The sequence below is a fragment of the Canis lupus genome, chromosome 17 (assembly GCF_048164855.1).
Source record: "Canis lupus baileyi chromosome 17, mCanLup2.hap1, whole genome shotgun sequence".
Classification (NCBI taxonomy): Eukaryota; Metazoa; Chordata; class Mammalia; order Carnivora; family Canidae; genus Canis; species Canis lupus.
This window is the reverse complement of record NC_132854.1, coordinates 10,369,661-10,389,430: the sequence shown is the minus strand read 5'-3', so window position 1 is coordinate 10,389,430 and position 19,770 is coordinate 10,369,661. Positions and strand designations below refer to the sequence as shown.

Below are 19,770 nucleotides of genomic sequence, written 5' to 3'. Positions count from 1 at the left end.
CAGCCACCCAGGACTATGACTTGAGAAAGAAATGAACTTGTATTTTACTTGCACCATTGCATTTTTGAGTTCTCTTTCTCGTAAGCTTACTTTACCCCAACTATCACACAGACTAAAATTCAAAGTAGTTTATTTCATGAGCACTGTTCTCAGAAATGGCTCATGTCTGGGGGACTGTCTGTCTGGAAAAATACGGTATCTAAAACTTAATATACAGACATTTCAGGATCTCATACAAATATGTGAAGCAGATTTGATTGTTCAGGGAACTAAAACAAGGCAAAGTTCAGAAAGGCTTTCCATAAAACAGCTCTATTTTCCCCCACAAAAACCACTCTATTAACCCTGCCCTAAATTACTGGCATGCTGAACCACAGGAATCCATACTCTACATATACTCCTGGCCCAAGAATGAATTCTAACCACTGATCTTAAATAACAAGGTAAAATTAACAATTTAATGTCACATAAAGACTTGCTTAAAATTCTTTAAAATGTTCAAAGGAGATTTAAACTTTAAACATGAGATTGTTACTTTTTAAATATAGGGTTTTGGTTTCACTAAATGGTATGATTCAACAATATGAAGCAATACATTATTTCTCAAGAATAAGAATTATACTTTATCTCATTTCAGTGCTCTAAAATACTTGCCAATGGAGTGTTATTTCTTGCTGAAAGATGTTAAGATATTGGCAAAGTCCAAAGAATAACACACACACACACATACACACACACACACTGCAACATTTCTAATGTTAGTCACACCCACAGAAATTCACTTACTTGAAAGAACCATTAGTCTAAACCTTATTCATCTAGGCAAAGAAATATAAGAAACCTTTAGTACTGGAACAGGATGTATTTTGGCAAACCATCAAAAGTATTTTGAGCTCACAACTGATGATAGTAATGATGGCCATCTCTGTGAGATAAAAAACTGCTTAGGAGCTTGAACAATCACCCTACATAGTGTGATTCCCTTAACTGTCAATCACAACCTACTCATTGGCTACTTTAGCACATGAACCAACCTATATTCATTTTATCTATTAGCACAGAATTCCTAAGCAGTATTTTTGATGATTTTAGCAAGACTTTAGAATAATGTCATGTGGCTTAAGTGAAATTTGAATCATGCAGCCAAGCTTTTGCAAATCTGATCATCTTATTTTATAGGGAATATGCTCATCTCAGCCATTGTTGACTTTATTTGCCCAAGATTGAACAGGTCTCACTGGATCATTGGACAGTCAAGAATTTACGTTTTTAAGATTTAATCAGGTGCATTTTTTTTAATCAGGTGCATTTTTAATTATTTAGTCAAGGCCTCTGTTTTAAAATAGAAAAGGTAATTGAAGGAATTCTACTAGCTGTTACATTATCAATCTACTCAAATCCCTCAAATTTAAGATGTGACAAAGCTGAAATCCTCATCTCCCCTAGCACACATGTTCTTCTGGAAGTTAACAGCAACTCTATTTAATCACTCACTCTGAAAACCCAGGAGTGATCTTTCCTTTTTAATACTCAGTCTGTCAGTAAATCTCATTAACTCAATCAGCACCCAGAACCCTCCCCACAATCCCACTGCTACTACACTAGTCCAGGTCACCACCACCTCTCATGTGGATTATTACAACAGTCTCCTGACTGGTCCCCTCCTTTGCTGTTGTCAACCCAGTAACCCAGTAAGAGTGTGTTTCTCATCAGCTTCAGTATTTACCCCTGCTCAGAATTGCTCCTGTGGCTTCCCATCTTGCTTAAGAATAAAAGCCAAATGCATTGCATTGACCTGGGCGCAAGGGGTTCTACATGATCTGCCCCTTGTTGCAGTTCTGATCAGATTCTCATTTTTCTCTCAAGACACAAGCTTCTTCATATCAAGAGAAAATATAGAGCATGCTCTCCTCTCAGGGTCTTTGCACTGAAAGTTCCTGCCTGCTTTGCACATTCCTCCTCACGAGAGCCACGTGTGTGGTCCTTCCCATCTATCACATTTTTATTTAAAGGTAGCCTTCATGGTTACCTTATCCAAAATTGCAATCCCATCTCACAGCATCCCCTCTCCTTCTTCATCTGCTTTTCCTTTTCTTCTTGCCACCATTTAATGCACTGCTTATTTTACTTCTTTATCTTGTTTCCTGTTTCCTCTTGCAGAATTTGTAAGCTGAACAAAGGCAAATACTTTTTGTCTCTTTTGTTCACTATATCAAAGCAGGTCCCCAACAAATAATTGTTGAATATTGAATGAATAGAACTACCTTCTCAGATAACTAATTGGCCAGGAAGGGAACTCAGAAGAATAGTAAATAAACACATCCACATCCACTGGAAAGAAAATAAGATCAGCACTGAACCAGATAATAGAATATGGAATGTGTAAAAATCTCATTAGTCATTAAGTAGCTGGATGAATCAGAGAAATAGAAAAAAAGCCCCCCAAACCATGGGAGTCCATGTGAAATTGTGAGGCAGGGGCCAGACTAATGTAAGAACAGGAGGCATTTTCCTAATGCAGGAGGCATGTGTTCTCTCTATGGCAGATGGTGTCTATAGTTTATAGCCCACATCGTTCTATCACTGTGAGTTTTCTAGTGACTAGTGAAATAAAACCACGCCAGGGGCAGCCACACTACAGCACATCTCTTTCCTCCATCACCCATATATGCCCAGGAATCACTCAGTTCTCTATTCTCTCCATTTGGACAAATGCATTTCAACTGAATACTTATCACAAATTATACTGATCAAAGTGAATCACCTAAGTCACAAATGCACTAACATGACAGGGACTCATCATTTAAATTCCATGAACACCAGAGCAGCAGGCTCCCATATAAAGGCAGGTGAATAGATCTTTGCATTTAATGTGTCATTTCAACGCCTTTGAGATCTGTTGGGTTGTCTGATCCTTAAGATCTCATCCCACGGTATACCTGTTAGTTCCTCACACTTCCCACTGGTGGGTAGGGTACAGTACAGGGGAGGCCCAAAACCTTTGCTTCCTAGAAATCATCTCCAATGAAAACCTAAGGAAGAGATTTTCAAATATAGAGAAGAGCTTTTCAAATGAAAAGGCTGGGAGTTGGGGGGGAGACAGAGTGGGGTTTCTAGGAGTAACTCCTAGTCAATACAAAAACAAATGATCCCAATAAAGAAGCTGAAGAAATTCCTAAATAAACCAAGTTAACTACCTAGAGACTATCTGAGGAGCTCATATGTCATAAGTAAGATGTACTAATGGCAAAAGGCTGGGTATGTAACCAAAAATAAATACATTAGGTTGGCAAATAAGGTTGCAATTTGCAAAATTTCTAATAATGGTTTCTAGCAATGTGGAGCATGAATGGGGAGAAAAAAGGGAGTGATCGATCTACTGCTTCGAGAAGACCATCATCAACCTGGATAGGACACAGCCAAAAGGGAATGACTGATTAAGGGACATGATGGATACAAAAGGTATCCTAACCACATGAGTTCAAGAGCACTATGTAATAGCAAATAAATCAACAGTAAATAAATGAGTTGTAATCCTTAAGAATATTGATGAAAAGGAGAAGTATTCCTAAATATAGCAAAAAGTCGATGAGACATTGATATTGAGAAAGAAAAATGGTCAATATGAAAATAACCATGAATCCTAGAAAGTCTAGACATGCTACAAACTTTTCCAAAGAGAAAATGGAACCTATCAACAAACTCACCAAGAGGACATTGATTCCAATCTTGTTTACTTTCCTTTTAAAAACTGTATTTATGGGGCGAGGAGCAAGATGGCGGGAGAGTAGGGTCCCCAAATCACCTGTCTCCACCAAACTACCTAGAAAACCTTCAAATTATCCTGAAAATCTATGAATTCGGCCTGAGATTTAAAGAGAGACCGGCTGGAAGGCTACAGTGAGAAGAGTTCGCGCATCTATCAAGGTAGGAAGACGGGGAAAAAGAAATAAAGGAACAAAGGCCTCCAACAGGGAGGGGCCCCGCGAGGAGCCGGGCTGAGGCCGGGGCGAGTGTCCCCAGGACAGGAGAGCCCCGTCCCGGAGACGCAGGAGCTGCACCGACCTTCCCGGGCGGAAAGGGGCTCGCGGGGAGCTGGAGCAGGACCCAGGAGGGCGGGGATGCCCTCGGGCTCCCGGGGACAGTAACAGCAACTGCGCGCCCAGGAGAGTGCGCCGAGCTCCCTAAGGGCTGCAGCGCGCACGGCCGGACCCGGCGGGACCCGGAGCAGCTGAAGGGGCTCGGGCGGCGGCTCCGCGGAGGGGGCTGCGCGGCCCCGGGAGCAGCTCGGAGGGGCTCGGGCAGAGGAGGAGGCTCCGTGCGGAGGGGGCTGCGCGGTTCCAGGAGCAGCTCGGCGGGGCTCGGGCGGCGGCTCCGCGGAGGGGGCTGCGCGGCCCGGGAGCGCGAATCCACCAGCGCAGGCTCCGGAGCACAGGGCGCCGGGACACAGCCCAGGATCCGGCCTCCCCCGGGACAGGCAGAGGCCGGGAGGGCCCAGGACAGCGAGGACGCTCCTGCCCCAGCTGAGCAGATCAGCGGCCCCGCCCGGAGCCTCCAGGCCCTGCAGACGGAGTTCCTGCCGGAGCTGAATCCAGGTTTCCAGAGCTGCCCCGCCACTGGGGCTGTTCCTCCTGCGGCCTCACGGGGTAAACAACCCCCACTGAGCCCTGCGCCAGGCAGGGGCACAGCAGCTCCCCCAACTGCTAACACCTGAAAATCAGCACAACAGGCCCCTCCCCCAGAACACCAGCTAGACGGACAACTTCCAGGGGAAGCCAAGGAACTTAAAGTACACAGAATCAGAAGATACTCCCCGGTGGTTCTTTTTTTGTTTGTTTGTTTTTGTTTTTGTTTTTGTTTTTATTTTGTTTTGCTTTTTGATTTGTTTCCTTCCCCCACCCCCTTTTTTTCTCCTTTCTTTTTCTTTCTCTTTTTCTTCTTTTTTTTTTTCGTTTTTTTTCTTTTTCTTCCCTTTTTTTTTCTCTTTCTCTTTTCTTTCCTTCTTTCTCTCCTCTCTTTTTCTCTTTTTCCCAATACAACTTGCTTTTGGCCACTCTGCACTGAGCAAAATGACTAGAAGGAAAACCTCACCTCAAAAGAAAGAATCAGAAACAGTCCTCTCTCCCACAGAGTTACAAAATCTGGATTACAATTCAATGTCAGAAAGCCAATTCAGAAGCACTATTATACAGCTACTGGTGGCTCTAGAAAAAAGTATAAAGGACTCAAGAGACTTCATGACTGCAGAATTTAGAGCTAATCAGGCAGAAATTAAAAATCAATTGAATGAGATGCAATCCAAACTAGAAGTCCTAACGACGAGGGTTAACGAGGTGGAAGAACGAGTGAGTGACCTAGAAGACAAGTTGATAGCAAAGAGGGAAACTGAGGAAAAAAGAGACAAACAATTAAAAGACCATGAAGATAGATTAAGGGAAATAAACGACAGCCTGAGGAAGAAAAACCTACGTTTAATTGGGGTTCCCGAGGGCGCCGAAAGGGCCAGAGGGCCAGAATATGTATTTGAACAAATTCTAGCTGAAAACTTTCCTAATCTGGGAAGGGAAACAGGCATTCAGATCCAGGAAATAGAGAGATCCCCCCCTAAAATCAATAAAAACCGTTCAACACCTCGACATTTAATTGTGAAGCTTGCAAATTCCAAAGATAAGGAGAAGATCCTTAAAGCAGCAAGAGACAAGAAATCCCTGACTTTTATGGGGAGGAGTATTAGGGTAACAGCAGACCTCTCCACAGAGACCTGGCAGGCCAGAAAGGGCTGGCAGGATATATTCAGGGTCCTAAATGAGAAGAACATGCAACCAAGAATACTTTATCCAGCAAGGCTCTCATTCAAAATGGAAGGAGAGATAAAGAGCTTCCAAGACAGGCAGCAACTAAAAGAATATGTGACCTCCAAACCAGCTCTGCAAGAAATTTTAAGGGGGACTCTTAAAATTCCCCTTTAAGAAGAAGTTCAGTGGAACAGTCCACAAAAACAAAGACTGAATAGATATCATGATGACACTAAACTCATATCTCTCAATAGTAACTCTGAATGTGAACGGGCTTAATGACCCCATCAAAAGGCGCAGGGTTTCAGACTGGATAAAAAAGCAGGACCCATCTATTTGCTGTCTACAAGAGACTCATTTTAGACAGAAGGACACCTACAGCCTGAAAATAAAAGGTTGGAGAACCATTTACCATTCGAATGGTCCTCAAAAGAAAGCAGGGGTAGCCATCCTTATATCAGATAAACTAAAATTTACCCCAAAGACTGTAGTGAGAGATGAAGAGGGACACTATATCATACTTAAAGGATCTATTCAACAAGAGGACTTAACAATCCTCAATATATATGCTCCGAATGTGGGAGCTGCCAAATATATAAATCAATTATTAACCAAAGTGAAGAAATACTTAGATAATAATACACTTATACTTGGTGACTTCAATCTAGCTCTTTCTATACTCGATAGGTCTTCTAAGCAAAACATCTCCAAAGAAACGAGAGCTTTAAATGATACACTGGACCAGATGGATTTCACAGATATCTACAGAACTTTACATCCAAACTCAACTGAATACACATTCTTCTCAAGCGCACATGGAACTTTCTCCAGAATAGACCACATATTGGGTCACAAATCGGGTCTGAACCGATACCAAAAGATTGGGATTGTCCCCTGCATATTCTCGGACCATAATGCCTTGAAATTAGAACTAAATCACAACAAGAAGTTTGGAAGGACCTCAAACACATGGAGGTTAAGGACCATCCTGCTAAAAGATAAAAGGGTCAACCAGGAAATTAAGGAAGAATTAAAAAGATTCATGGAAACTAATGAGAATGAAGATACAACCGTTCAAAATCTTTGGGATGCAGCAAAAGCAGTCCTAAGGGGGAAATACATCGCAATACAAGCATCCATTCAAAAACTGGAAAGAACTCAAATACAAAAGCTAACCTTACACATAAAGGAGCTAGAGAAAAAACAGCAAATAGATCCTACACCCAAGAGAAGAAGGGAGTTAATAAAGATTCGAGCAGAACTCAACGAAATCGAGACCAGAAGAACTGTGGAACAGATCACCAGAACCAGGAGTTGGTTCTTTGAAAGAATTAATAAGATAGATAAACCATTAGCCAGCCTTATTAAAAAGAAGAGAGAGAAGACTCAAATTAATAAAATCATGAATGAGAAAGGAGAGATCACTACCAACACCAAGGAAATACAAACGATTTTAAAAACATATTATGAACAGCTATACGCCAATAAATTAGGCAATCTAGAAGAAATGGACGCATTCCTGGAAAGCCACAAACTACCAAAACTGGAACAGGAAGAAATAGAAAACCTGAACAGGCCAATAACCAGGGAGGAAATTGAAGCAGTCATCAAAAACCTCCCAAGACACAAGAGTCCAGGGCCAGATGGCTTCCCAGGAGAATTTTATCAAACGTTTAAAGAAGAAATCATACCTATTCTCCTAAAGCTGTTTGGAAAGATAGAAAGAGATGGAGTACTTCCAAATTCGTTCTATGAAGCCAGCATCACCTTAATTCCAAAGCCAGACAAAGACCCCGCCAAAAAGGAGAATTACAGACCAATATCCCTGATGAACATGGATGCAAAAATTCTCAACAAGATACTGGCCAATAGGATCCAACAGTACATTAAGAAAATTATTCACCATGACCAAGTAGGATTTATCCCTGGGACACAAGGCTGGTTCAACACCCGTAAAACAATCAATGTGATTCATCATATCAGCAAGAGAAAAACCAAGAACCATATGATCCTCTCATTGGATGCAGAGAAAGCATTTGACAAAATACAGCATCCATTCCTGATTAAAACTCTTCAGAGTGTAGGGATAGAGGGAACATTCCTCGACATCTTAAAAGCCATCTATGAAAAGCCCACAGCAAATATCATTCTCAATGGGGAAGCACTGGGAGCCTTTCCCCTAAGATCAGGAACAAGACAGGGATGTCCACTCTCACCACTGCTATTCAACATAGTACTGGAAGTCCTAGCCTCAGCAATCAGACAACAAAAAGACATTAAAGGCATTCAAATTGGCAAAGAAGAAGTCAAACTCTCTCTCTTCGCCGATGACATGATACTCTACATAGAAAACCCAAAAGTCTCCACCCCAAGATTGCTAGAACTCATACAGCAATTCGGTAGCGTGGCAGGATACAAAATCAATGCCCAGAAGTCAGTGGCATTTCTATACACTAACAATGAGACTGAAGAAAGAGAAATTAAGGAGTCAATCCCATTTACAATTGCACCCAAAACCATAAGATACCTAGGAATAAACCTCACCAAAGATGTAAAGGATCTATACCCTCAAAACTATAGAACACTTCTGAAAGAAATTGAGGAAGACACAAAGAGATGGAAAAATATTCCATGCTCATGGATTGGCAGAATTAATATTGTGAAAATGTCAATGTTACCCAGGGCAATATACACGTTTAATGCAATCCCTATCAAAATACCATGGACTTTCTTCAGAGAGTTAGAACAAATTATTTTAAGATTTGTGTGGAATCAGAAAAGACCCCGAATAGCCAGGGGAATTTTAAAAAAGAAAATCATATCTGGGGGCATCACAATGCCAGATTTCAGGTTGTACTACAAAGCTGTGGTCATCAAGACAGTGTGGTACTGGCACAAAAACAGACACATAGATCAGTGGAACAGAATAGAGAATCCAGAAGTGGACCCTGAACTTTATGGGCAACTAATATTCGATAAAGGAGGAAAGACTATCCATTGGAAGAAAGACAGTCTCTTCAATAAATGGTGCTGGGAAAATTGGACATCCACATGCAGAAGAATGAAACTAGACCACTCTCTTTCACCATACACAAAGATAAACTCAAAATGGATGAAAGATCTAAATGTGAGACAAGATTCCATCAAAATCCTAGAGAAGAACACAGGCAACACCCTTTTTGAACTCGGCCATAGTAACTTCTTGCAAGATACATCCACGAAGGCAAAAGAAACAAAAGCAAAAATGAACTATTGGGACTTCATCAAGATAAGAAGCTTTTGCACAGCAAAGGATACAGTCAACAAAACTCAAAGACAACCTACAGAATGGGAGAAGATATTTGCAAATGACATATCAGATAAAGGGCTAGTTTCCAAGATCTATAAAGAACTTATTAAACTCAACACCAAAGAAACAAACAATCCAATCATGAAATGGGCAAAAGACATGAACAGAAATCTCACAGAGGAAGACATAGACATGGCCAACATGCATATGAGAAAATGCTCTGCATCACTTGCCATCAGGGAAATACAAATCAAAACTACAATGAGATACCACCTCACACCAGTGAGAATGGGGAAAATTAACAAGGCAGGAAACAACAAATGTTGGAGAGGATGCGGAGAAAAGGGAACCCTCCTACACTGTTGGTGGGAATGTGAACTGGTGCAGCCACTCTGGAAAACTGTGTGGAGGTTCCTCAAACAGTTAAAAATATACCTGCCCTACGACCCAGCAATTGCACTGTTGGGGATTTACCCCAAAGATACAAATGCAATGAAACGCCGGGACACCTGCACCCCGATGTTTCTAGCAGCAATGGCCACTATAGCCAAACTGTGGAAGGAGCCTCGGTGTCCAACGAAAGATGAATGGATAAAGAAGATGTGGTTTATGTATACAATGGAATATTACTCAGCTATTAGAAATGACAAATACCCACCATTTGCTTCAACGTGGATGGAACTGGAGGGTATTATGCTGAGTGAAGTAAGTCAGTCGGAGAAGGACAAACATTATATGTTCTCATTCATTTGGGGAATATAAATAATAGTGAAAGGGAAAATAAGGGAAGGGAGAAGAAATGTGTGGGAAATATCAGAAAGGGAGACAGAACGTAAAGACTGCTAACTCTGGGAAACGAACTAGGGGTGGTAGAAGGGGAGGAGGGCGGGGGGTGGGAGTGAATGGGTGACGGGCACTGGGTGTTATTCTGTATGTTAGTAAATTGAACACCAATAAAAAAAAAATAAATAAAGAAAAAAAAAAGTCAATCGGAGAAGGACAAACATTATATGTTCTCATTCATTTGGGGAATATAAATAATAGTGAAAGGGAATATAAGGGAAGGGAGAAGAAATGCGTGGGAAATATCAGAAAGGGAGACAGAACATAGAGACTCCTAACTCTGGGAAACGAACTAGGGGTGGTGGAAGGGGAGGAGGGTGGGGGGTGGGGTGAATGGGTGATGGGCACCGAGGGGGGCACTTGATGGGATGAGCACTGGGTGTTATTCTGTATGTTGCCAAAGTGAACACCAATAAAAAATAAATTTATTATAAAAAAAAAAAAGAAGAAGAAGAAGCAGGCTCCATGCAAGGAGCCCAACGCGGGACTCAACCCCGGTCTCCAGGATCACACCCTGGTCTGCAGGAGGCGCTAAACCACTGAGCCACTTGGGCTGCCCAGGTAGCACCTAATTTCAATGCCGTTTCACATTTCTATCCTTCAGAAAATACTGACAAATTCTCTTGAATGATAGATAGTAGGGCTGGCTGGATTCAGAGCTGATATTCTTTTTTATACTAAGTTTCCATACAGAAATTACATGAGAAATTCTGTGTTAAGATAAAACAGAGGAAAACAGCCCTAATAAGAATTTGCACACCATCTCATAAATATACAGCCTTTCAAAAAAGTCATTAAAATTAATTTGCTTTTACATTGATTTCTAGTGATGATTAATCAATAATACATAGTACCAAGTCATCACTAATTTCAGTTAATCTAATGATAATGTTTCTCAATGATAATAAATGCAGATACTAGAAAGAATATACTTAGAACTGCCAATGTAGATTCGTTCTAAGCGGGGGAGAAAAATAATAATCTCTGTAGAGGTAGGTGCTCAGAGTTGGCAAGACTTGACTCCTCCTTTTAAAACTGCCAATCTTAAAATAAATAAATAAATAAATAAATAAATAAATAAATAAATAAATAAATAAAAAAAACTGCCAACTTGTTTTTCCTTCTTACCAACTACACTCCTATGTAGCCCAAATCCCAGCACTTCTTCTGAAATAACTGATGGACAGACAGGGTTTATTACCTTTTCCTTTGCTTTCTTTGCATGTCATTCAGTGTGGTTAAATGGCATGATAACCTAAGCCACCCAATACTCAATTTGAAACCATAACTCTGACACTAAAAAAAATGAATTATACTTTTTTAGTTGATGTATGGATATTAAGAATAACAAGTGAGGATATTTAGATTATGTGTGGAAAGGCACTATAAAGTGTAGTTGCTACCCAGTCATGTTTCTCTCATCAGAAGGTATATATCCCATCCTGTTCCTCTCCTACACAGAGGTAGATGATAATGGTCAAAATCATCATACTAGTTAGCAAGTAGATCAAATTGTATCCTTCCAAGTTCAAATGGCCCCTAATCTAATTGAACTACACAGATTCCATCAAGGAGCTCCTAGGGAAGTACCCAGGCATTTCATTTGAACCAATGAGAGAAAAACTGGTTAGAGAGTCTTCCAGGGATTCCAGATTTATTCTCCGTCTACACACCTAATTGGACAGATATTTTTTGTGATTTCTCAAAATTACCTGTTTATGTCATGTTTTCAAGAACACCTTATTTCCACATTCATCTTTCCTGACTTTCAATAGGCACTGAAAATATTATGTGAAGCCCAGCAAAGAAATTTTCCGTTTTCTGAAGCTCAAGCACTAAATTTTTCTTGGATGGAAATTTAAGCCATCTGTCAGCACTATGGTTTCTTGTAAAGAATGTACTCTTTTATACCTGTACCCTGGAAAATCCTTGTTTTAATTTTTTGTATGCATCACATGAGAAAAAACAAACAACATTAAGTTTATATGGTCCCTTTCTAAAATTCTGAAAAGTTGGGACAAAATGATCAGGATAGCCCCTACTGATTTTTAAAACTTATATAGATTTTTAAAAATTATATACAGAATACATTAATGATAAAAATTGCTTCACTGGCACATGCAGATAATTAGGTAATTTTATGCTGCTAAACATAAAATATTTGATGTAATTTTAGATTGTTTAAGGTCTTTTCATTTTTAAAATAAGTGTTATAACTACCTACCATAATTAACCTAAATGTTTCTTGTTATTCTTAAACATTTAATTGAGGTACACAATATTCGATATAATTCCTCCTGGTATCCTCACTTTAGGACTTTCTATGCATTTCCAAAGTCAAATGTAGTTTGGGTGAACTTAAAGAGTTTTCTATTACCTGAATTTGTTTAGCCAAATATTTAGAAAGGCTGTTCTGGATATGGTAAATTTGTTTCCACTTACTTTATTTTACAAAAGACTTTTTAAAGAAAACGTAATGTGATGTAAATAACAATGTTGGATATGGAAAATATTTATAAGTAAGGATAATTTTATGAGATGAAGGCAAGAAATTTTAAGCATGAATTAAATATCCTCTGGAGACACTACAGGATCAGTTGAGAATTTTGGTCTGATTCAGCCCGGTTAAGCACTAGCTCACTAATCTACGTGTGAAAAATGAAGACCAGGGCCATTGTTTGGAAGACCTGATCTCTCTCACCCATGGGAGTGCCCTTGATTTAAACCCATATGATATGGTCTAGTTAGCTCTGGTAATCAGTGTTGCTCCCTGATTACTATTTCACTACTCAGCATGGGCCTCCATGTCCACCTAGCTGGTCTATAAGATCCTATATCACTCAAGATTTCCTATGATAAAACTGATGAAACCAATTACTTAAGAGTCTTATGCTGTAATTTCTGTTGTTGTGTTATCCCCAAAATATGGAATGTGCTTAATTCTCTTTTGATCTTTCACACTTTCTCCTGGAATAGTCATTTCTATTTGGGCCATGGGCCACCCTAGGAATTTCAAGACTTTAGGAAGGTTGTATTTTAAGTTGGGTTGATGAGGTACACCTGGGTGGCAGTAGTTGAGCATCTGCCTTTGGCTCAGGTCGTGATGCTGGGGTCCAGTCTTCCCATGGGGAGCCTGCGTCTACCTCTGCCCATGTCTCTGCCTCTCTCTTTCTCTCTGTCTCTCATGAATAAATAAGTAAAAATCTTTTAAAAAATAAGTTGGGTTGATGGGTTAACCAGTGTTTATTTTTCTTTATCTTTATGCTTACATAAGCATATATGCTGCTTATGTGGACTTTTTATATGTATGAATTGTTCCATATTTTTTTGAAAAAGCTAAAGAATTCTCTACTCTCTTTTTAGACACTCACTAAAATGTCATTTCTTCTGGGATGACCCTGTGATAGTGAAGGGGAGAAAAATGCTCCTTTCTTGGTCCTTTTGTAGCACACAGAAGTACATAATTTACAAATCTATTGGCCTAAGGAGATTGCAAATTCTTTCATCTGCTCTATCCCATCCTCTTAGTCTATGTCTAATAAAGAGAAGTGAAGAAAGACTCTATCCCCAGACAGACTATATACCTCAAGAGCAAGATGAGATTATGTTGGTATCAAAAACAGAAAATGATCATCCTACTGTTCCATTTGCTCTTTCTGAAGAAATTAAGACTCCCTTATCAAGGCCCTCGTTAGGTGAACACAGTGAAGCTGGTGTGTTTGGCATTTTCCACTGTCATCAGAGAATAATGTTTCTGGTTAGGGAAATCTAATTATGTGAAGAAGCATCTAGCATTCTTAGTTAGGGAGATATATCCGACATCAATTTTTTTTTTAATGACTTGGCTCCTAAGCAAAAAAATGCCATTAAATTCAAGATCTGTGGACTTGATGCCCATTTTACCAGTAGCAGGATGGAGGCAAGAATTATATGGAACTAAGGAAGTCCAGATCAGAAATTCCTTAAGAAAACACTACCATTTTTGGTAACTTACCAATAAGAGATCCCTAAAATTCAAAATTAATGTTTAAATTTTTAAAAAAGCCTTGTGGGTATAACTAAAATAACCCATTTGTAGAATAACTATGACACTGGGCAAGATTGTTGTCATACATAGTGGTCTTCCTCAAAGCTGACAGATGACCCATAAAAACAAATCTCCAACTACCCTTCAAACTCAATAAACTTGAACCGAAGTAAGAACCAAATGCACACCCAACTGTGGGTAAAGTGTGACCAAATGTTACCATGAGTTATATAGACTGGGAATCATAACCTGGCTCTACTTAGGGGGAAGTACCTGCAGACTTAATGCATCTCAAGCTGGATGTGAATGTGAAATAATGAAGCTGTCAGGGGAGGCTCTTAGCAGGTGAGTGGAGGCAACCCCCAAGTGTGCAGCCAGACATGAGAAGTGTTCAGAAACTCTTTTCTTTGCTGGCAGTTGGACTTTTTCACTCCTAAGCTGCTATATTCAGCAAACCTCATCATGAGGATCTTTCCGTTCCTCCAACCTCTCCTGTCTGTTCTTCTCAGCCCCCTCTCGTTTGAGCCTCACTTCACCCTGTGCCAGACCTGTGATGGTATCAGGACTGATTTGACTCAATCATACAGGCCCTCCAGACCCTCTTAAAGATCAAATGTTCTGCTTTAAATGGTGAAATGCTCAGGAAGTGTATTACCTCCAGAATCAAAGAGATTTAATCACGTTCAGAATACTGGACTAAAATATATTTTATTATATTTCATTTTTGGAAAATATATAAACCTTGCTTCCAAAAGGATTTCTTTTTGTTACACACCTTTATTTTACACTTTCAAACATTCCTAGGATATATATTTTACTCTTGTTATGAGACAAACATTTTAAATCAAGCAGCCGTGTATATTTTCTGTACACATTAGCACTCATTTAGTTAGAAAATACTCACTTGTGTAAACAAAGGATTTTCTTGTATATATAAGAAGCAAACAAGGCTGCATTTAGATGCCTTTTAAAATGTGGACTCTACTAATATTAGGAAATATATCTAGTTATAATTTTACTTTTATATTATAGTCCAATGCTATGAAAATTTATCAATATAAAATATACTTTCTTAAAAATAGTTATATATTCCCTGAGAATCTATGTATTTGTAAACAAGCATTTTTCTTTTGAAACCAATCTCAAGGCCATAACCCCTGAAATCAAATTCTTTTTATGTTTCCCTTGATAGTGACTGTCTCCCGTTCTCCCTGCCTATCTCATTTCTCATTCCTGTGTGAGATCTTTTATGGGCATCCAGATAAGTTCTATCTTCTACCCTTTTGTGCTTGTTTGTATTGCATATATGCTAGGTTATTCAGTATACTTTAGGTATTCAGCTTACAACAAGAACAAATAAGGTCTTACCTATATGTGGGGCAGCTTCTCAGTTATGAAGAATTTTATAAGACTTTACCAGCTTCCTCAAATTACAAGTCACTGAAATTAATAGAACATGAGGAAATTAGGAGTTCCCAATGTTCATAAATAAAATATGTGTTAGAAAACCTCTGGCTGTCATTTTAGGTTTGATTTTAGATTAAAGTTGGGTTCTTTCCCCCTCTGTATTTGTTTTAAAAGTAAAATCACAAATCCTGGTACATTTTCTGTGCTTAAGTCATTTGGTTTTTGGCTTTGTACCTTTTTGACACTTGAGATGCTCAATAATGCCACATAGCATAGTTCTTGCTGTGTGCTATTATTTCCAGCACCATATAAAGTTAGCTTTTTATAGGAGAATATTAGGGTGGAGGAAGAAAAAAAGGCTCTACTTTTATATCCCATTAGACAGTTTACTGCCTTTTAAGACACTGATTGTAAGGAATGGGCCATTACCAGTCTTTCATGTTCTTGAATCTGTCTCAAAGGCTTTTTGTTACCGATGGCAGTTAGCTTTCAGAGCTCCATCCTTGTTCCCAACAGATGCCCAAGATGAACTTATTCAGTATTATTTCTTATGCTATCAAATCTGCCTCTCTTGCTACGTCTATTTCTCCTTTTTTAAAATTCTTTTTTTAAAGATGTATTTGAGTGAGAGAGAGAGAGCAGGGGGAGGAGCAGAGGGAGAGGGAAAGAGAGAATCCTGAAGTAGACTCCCCACTCAGCTGAGTGCAGAGCCTGAGGTGGGGCTTGATCCCAGGTCCCTGAGACCATGACCTGAGCTCAAATCAAGAGCGGGCTACTCAACCAAATAAGCCACCCAGGCACCCCCTTTTTTTATTCTAACATCCTCTTAATATCATCCTTTGCCACATAACTTTTTCTACTCTGGCAATACTTCCCCAGGGTTAGAAGAAAGTAGTAATGGGATTTGCCAGTCTATGGAGCAGCCCTGTTGGTTTTTTTCTCAATCAGGATACAGGTGACAATATCATTCTATGGTGCTCTTACTATGACAAAATCATTACTGATTCTGCATTGCCCATTTGTGCTAAGTCTTTCATCTATGATACTTCATGTTCTTTTCTTTCCTTTCTTCCCACCAGCCAAATCCTTATTTAGAACAAGGCTTCTGCTTAGAACCCCTTGTACATTTCTGTGTTCTAGGCTTCTAGCATTTTATACTTTCATAACTGTAAAGTACTACAGCCTGAAAACAAATGACAAAGTCAAGTATCCAGAACATATATAAGAATAGGGCAAACAACCCAGGAGAAAAATGGGCAAAGTATATGAACTGGCAATTTATAGAAGAAGAAATCTGATTGGTCAATAAACATAGGAGAAGATGCTACTTGATAAAAAACCTCACCAATTACTAAAAAGGTATAGAAATATCTTTTCACACTCATTTGAGTGGCTAAAATTTAAAAGTTCGAGATCATGAAATATAGACATGTTAGAAGGAAAACATACTCAAGAATGATAATGGAAATTTATAGGACCAATTTAGAAGTATCTATAAAAAGTAAAAACATACATACCTGACACTTCTATTTCCACATATCTTTTATACAAGAAGAATCATGCAAAAATATTTAGTGCTCCAATGTTAGTAATCACACTCAAGAGAAAAAGACATCCCTCAGTTGTAGAATGACTAAATAAAATGTTTGACAGTCTTAGAACAAAAGATTACGTAGGTGCTAAACTAAATGAAGAAAATGCATATTTATTCATGAGAATAATATGGAAACAGCACTATGTATAACTTATGAAAACATACTTATGCAGATCCATATGCAGATGAATTTAAAGTCTGAAAGGATACAGTTCAAACCCATAATAATGTTATCTTAGAGATACTGGAAAGGGAACCAAAATTGGACGTAGTCATCAAAAAAGACCACTGTTTTAACATTTTTTAAAAAGAATGAAATTATTTCTTATGTAATTGAATTTTTTAAAGTTAAAGAAACATATGGATTATAAAGCAGACTCTAAAGTTTTATAGAACTCCTTCACTTTACAAGTCAAACACGTTGAAAAAATGCAATATCTATTCATATATCACTATCAGGACAACCATATGCTTATAGGATTTTTTCCAGTCAATTAATCTTTTCAATGATACTGCCTTTGTATGTATTACCTGGATCTAGTTTTATGGAGTATGTTTGTATATGTATGTGAATGTATACTTGCATGTGGGATATACAGAATCCACACAAATGTATTTATAATTATATACCTTGATTCTCCCTATTATGCAAATCAGTTGACAATGCACAAATATACAAAGTAAAAAAGTCCAGATGATAAAAATGTGCAAATAATAGTGTGTAAATTACTTGACAGTGTACACAATACATTTTACAACATGTCACATATACAACTGCTAGATTCAAAAGTATGTAACTTCATCAGTATCAGTGTAAAATTCCTTACTTTGATGTATGATTTTATACCAACCTCAAAGAACAAGAATTTTAAAAATATTTTCAATCCATTAATTTAGTATGTTTAAATAGACTCTCAAAGAAATCATCTGTTCCATGTTTGATGTGCCTTTAATTTGAAGTCTGTATCCTAGCAGAAAATCAGAGTCAATGATCTAACATAGTTTCCTCCCTCATTTCTATCGTATGTGATTTATGCAGGAATCATTTGCTTAAACAGCTATAAAATTATTGAAAATAATTTAAACATGTCTGAGTGTATATATTTTAAAGATAAGTCTGTTTTGTTGAACGAATCTTTAAAAATTCTAAAACTGTATTCCAACAAAATAACAATCATAATTCACCATCTTTCTTAACAGTTTCTTATAACATAGTAACATTGTGATTTCATTTAATACATGCTTACTTAACATAAAACAGCTGTTAATCATATCAATATACCAAACATTAGTCAAGAAATAATTAACTTGGGATAGTAGGCAGTACACCAAGATTTATTAATAATGAGCTTGCCGAATCTTAGCAGATGACAAGGCTTAAATAACTCAAATTTTTATGCGTCACTTGTCACAGCCACTTGTCCTAAATAGAATAAATATCCCTGAGTTGTCAAGATTTGCCAAACAAATTACAAATTTAATGCTATAATCTGTTGACATCACCAACCAATCTGTACTCCACAATTCTGGATGTGAACAATGCAGTGCAACCTTACTGATTCAGCAGAAGTTCTCAGATTCTATTTCCACAGGCCCCTTGTTACTATTCCATCTTTTCAAAAATTATTTCTAAGATTGTGTTTCCTGAGTCCATGGTGATTGCACTCATTTAAATCAGTTTTTTAAAATAGCCTTATACTGTAGTCATTTGGATATATATATATATATATCACAGTGCACACCTGAAACTTACACAATGTTATATGTCAATAAAGCTGGAGAAAAAGCTAAAGACTAAAAAATACACCTGAAAGTATTTGTCTGATTTAAAGGGTAGAACAAAAAGTCTCACATGTAAATATTATCATCTGCCTATAGCCTCAGCAGGCTCAGCTCAATTATTGGTTACTATTCACAATCTATAAAAACAGAGCTTTGGGATCCCTGGGTGGCGCAGTGGTTTGGCGCCTGCCTTTGGCCCAGGGCGCGATCCTGGGGACCCCAGATCGAATCCCACGTCGGGCTCCCGGTGCATGGAGCCTGCTTCTCCCTCTGCCTATGTCTCTGCCTCTCTCTCTCTCTCTCTCTGTGACTATCATAAATAAATAAAAATTAAAAAAAAACAAACAGAGCTTTTATAATGGACTCTAGATGGGAAGGAAAAATCAGCCTCAAATTTGCCATGAATCTGGGAGGTGAGATAAATGAGGGGTGTAGTCATATGTACTAACATGCAACTCATGAATCTATGTATTCTCATGTGATCCTTTTCCTAGGATGCTCACTTTGTGGATGGCCTATGTACATACTCACTGTCTGAAGATCTGTCTTTGGTAAGATATGGTATTTTCCCCAATCCTTATTTTTGTGTTCTGCCATTTTGCTGTGCAGTATCACACCAAAGGCACGTGTCTGTACTGAATAAAAAGTGTAACGCTGAGTTCATCAAAATGCCTCATCACCCAGAGATCTAAGGGAAATGAAACTTACTCTATTAATAACTTTGTATATTAACATTGTGGGAATATACTTATCAATATAATTGTATTAATTATGCAATCAGAGGGTCAAATTTTTACTATCAGGGAAAAAATCGCTTATATACTTCACAATTCTCTTTGGGTTACTATCAATTAAAATAATTTGAGTACTCATCACACATCTCAACGTGCTTGTAGCGGAGTAAATTATGATGACATTACTTATACTACCACACAGCAAATATTCAACTCAGTAAATAAAAATAATATCAATAACATTTTAGTGGGCTTCCCTTCTGCAAAAAGAAAAGGAACCATTAAAACTTAGTAATACC

General features: G+C 38.4%; 1 protein-coding gene across 6 annotated transcripts in view; it reads right to left on the bottom strand.

Annotated features, from left to right (window-relative positions):
* The window catches only part of NALCN (sodium leak channel, non-selective), a 320,799-nt gene that overhangs the window by 216,334 nt on the left and 84,695 nt on the right, over positions 1 to 19,770 (bottom strand). The window contains exon 1 of one of the 6 annotated variants that reach the window (XM_072782466.1): positions 15,323 to 15,380. The exons of the other annotated variants lie outside the window; for them this stretch is intronic. The gene's annotated coding sequence lies outside the window, so the exon portion shown is untranslated. Of the gene's footprint in view, positions 1 to 15,322; positions 15,381 to 19,770 lie in introns of those variants that run through there. 6 annotated transcript variants of the gene reach the window in all.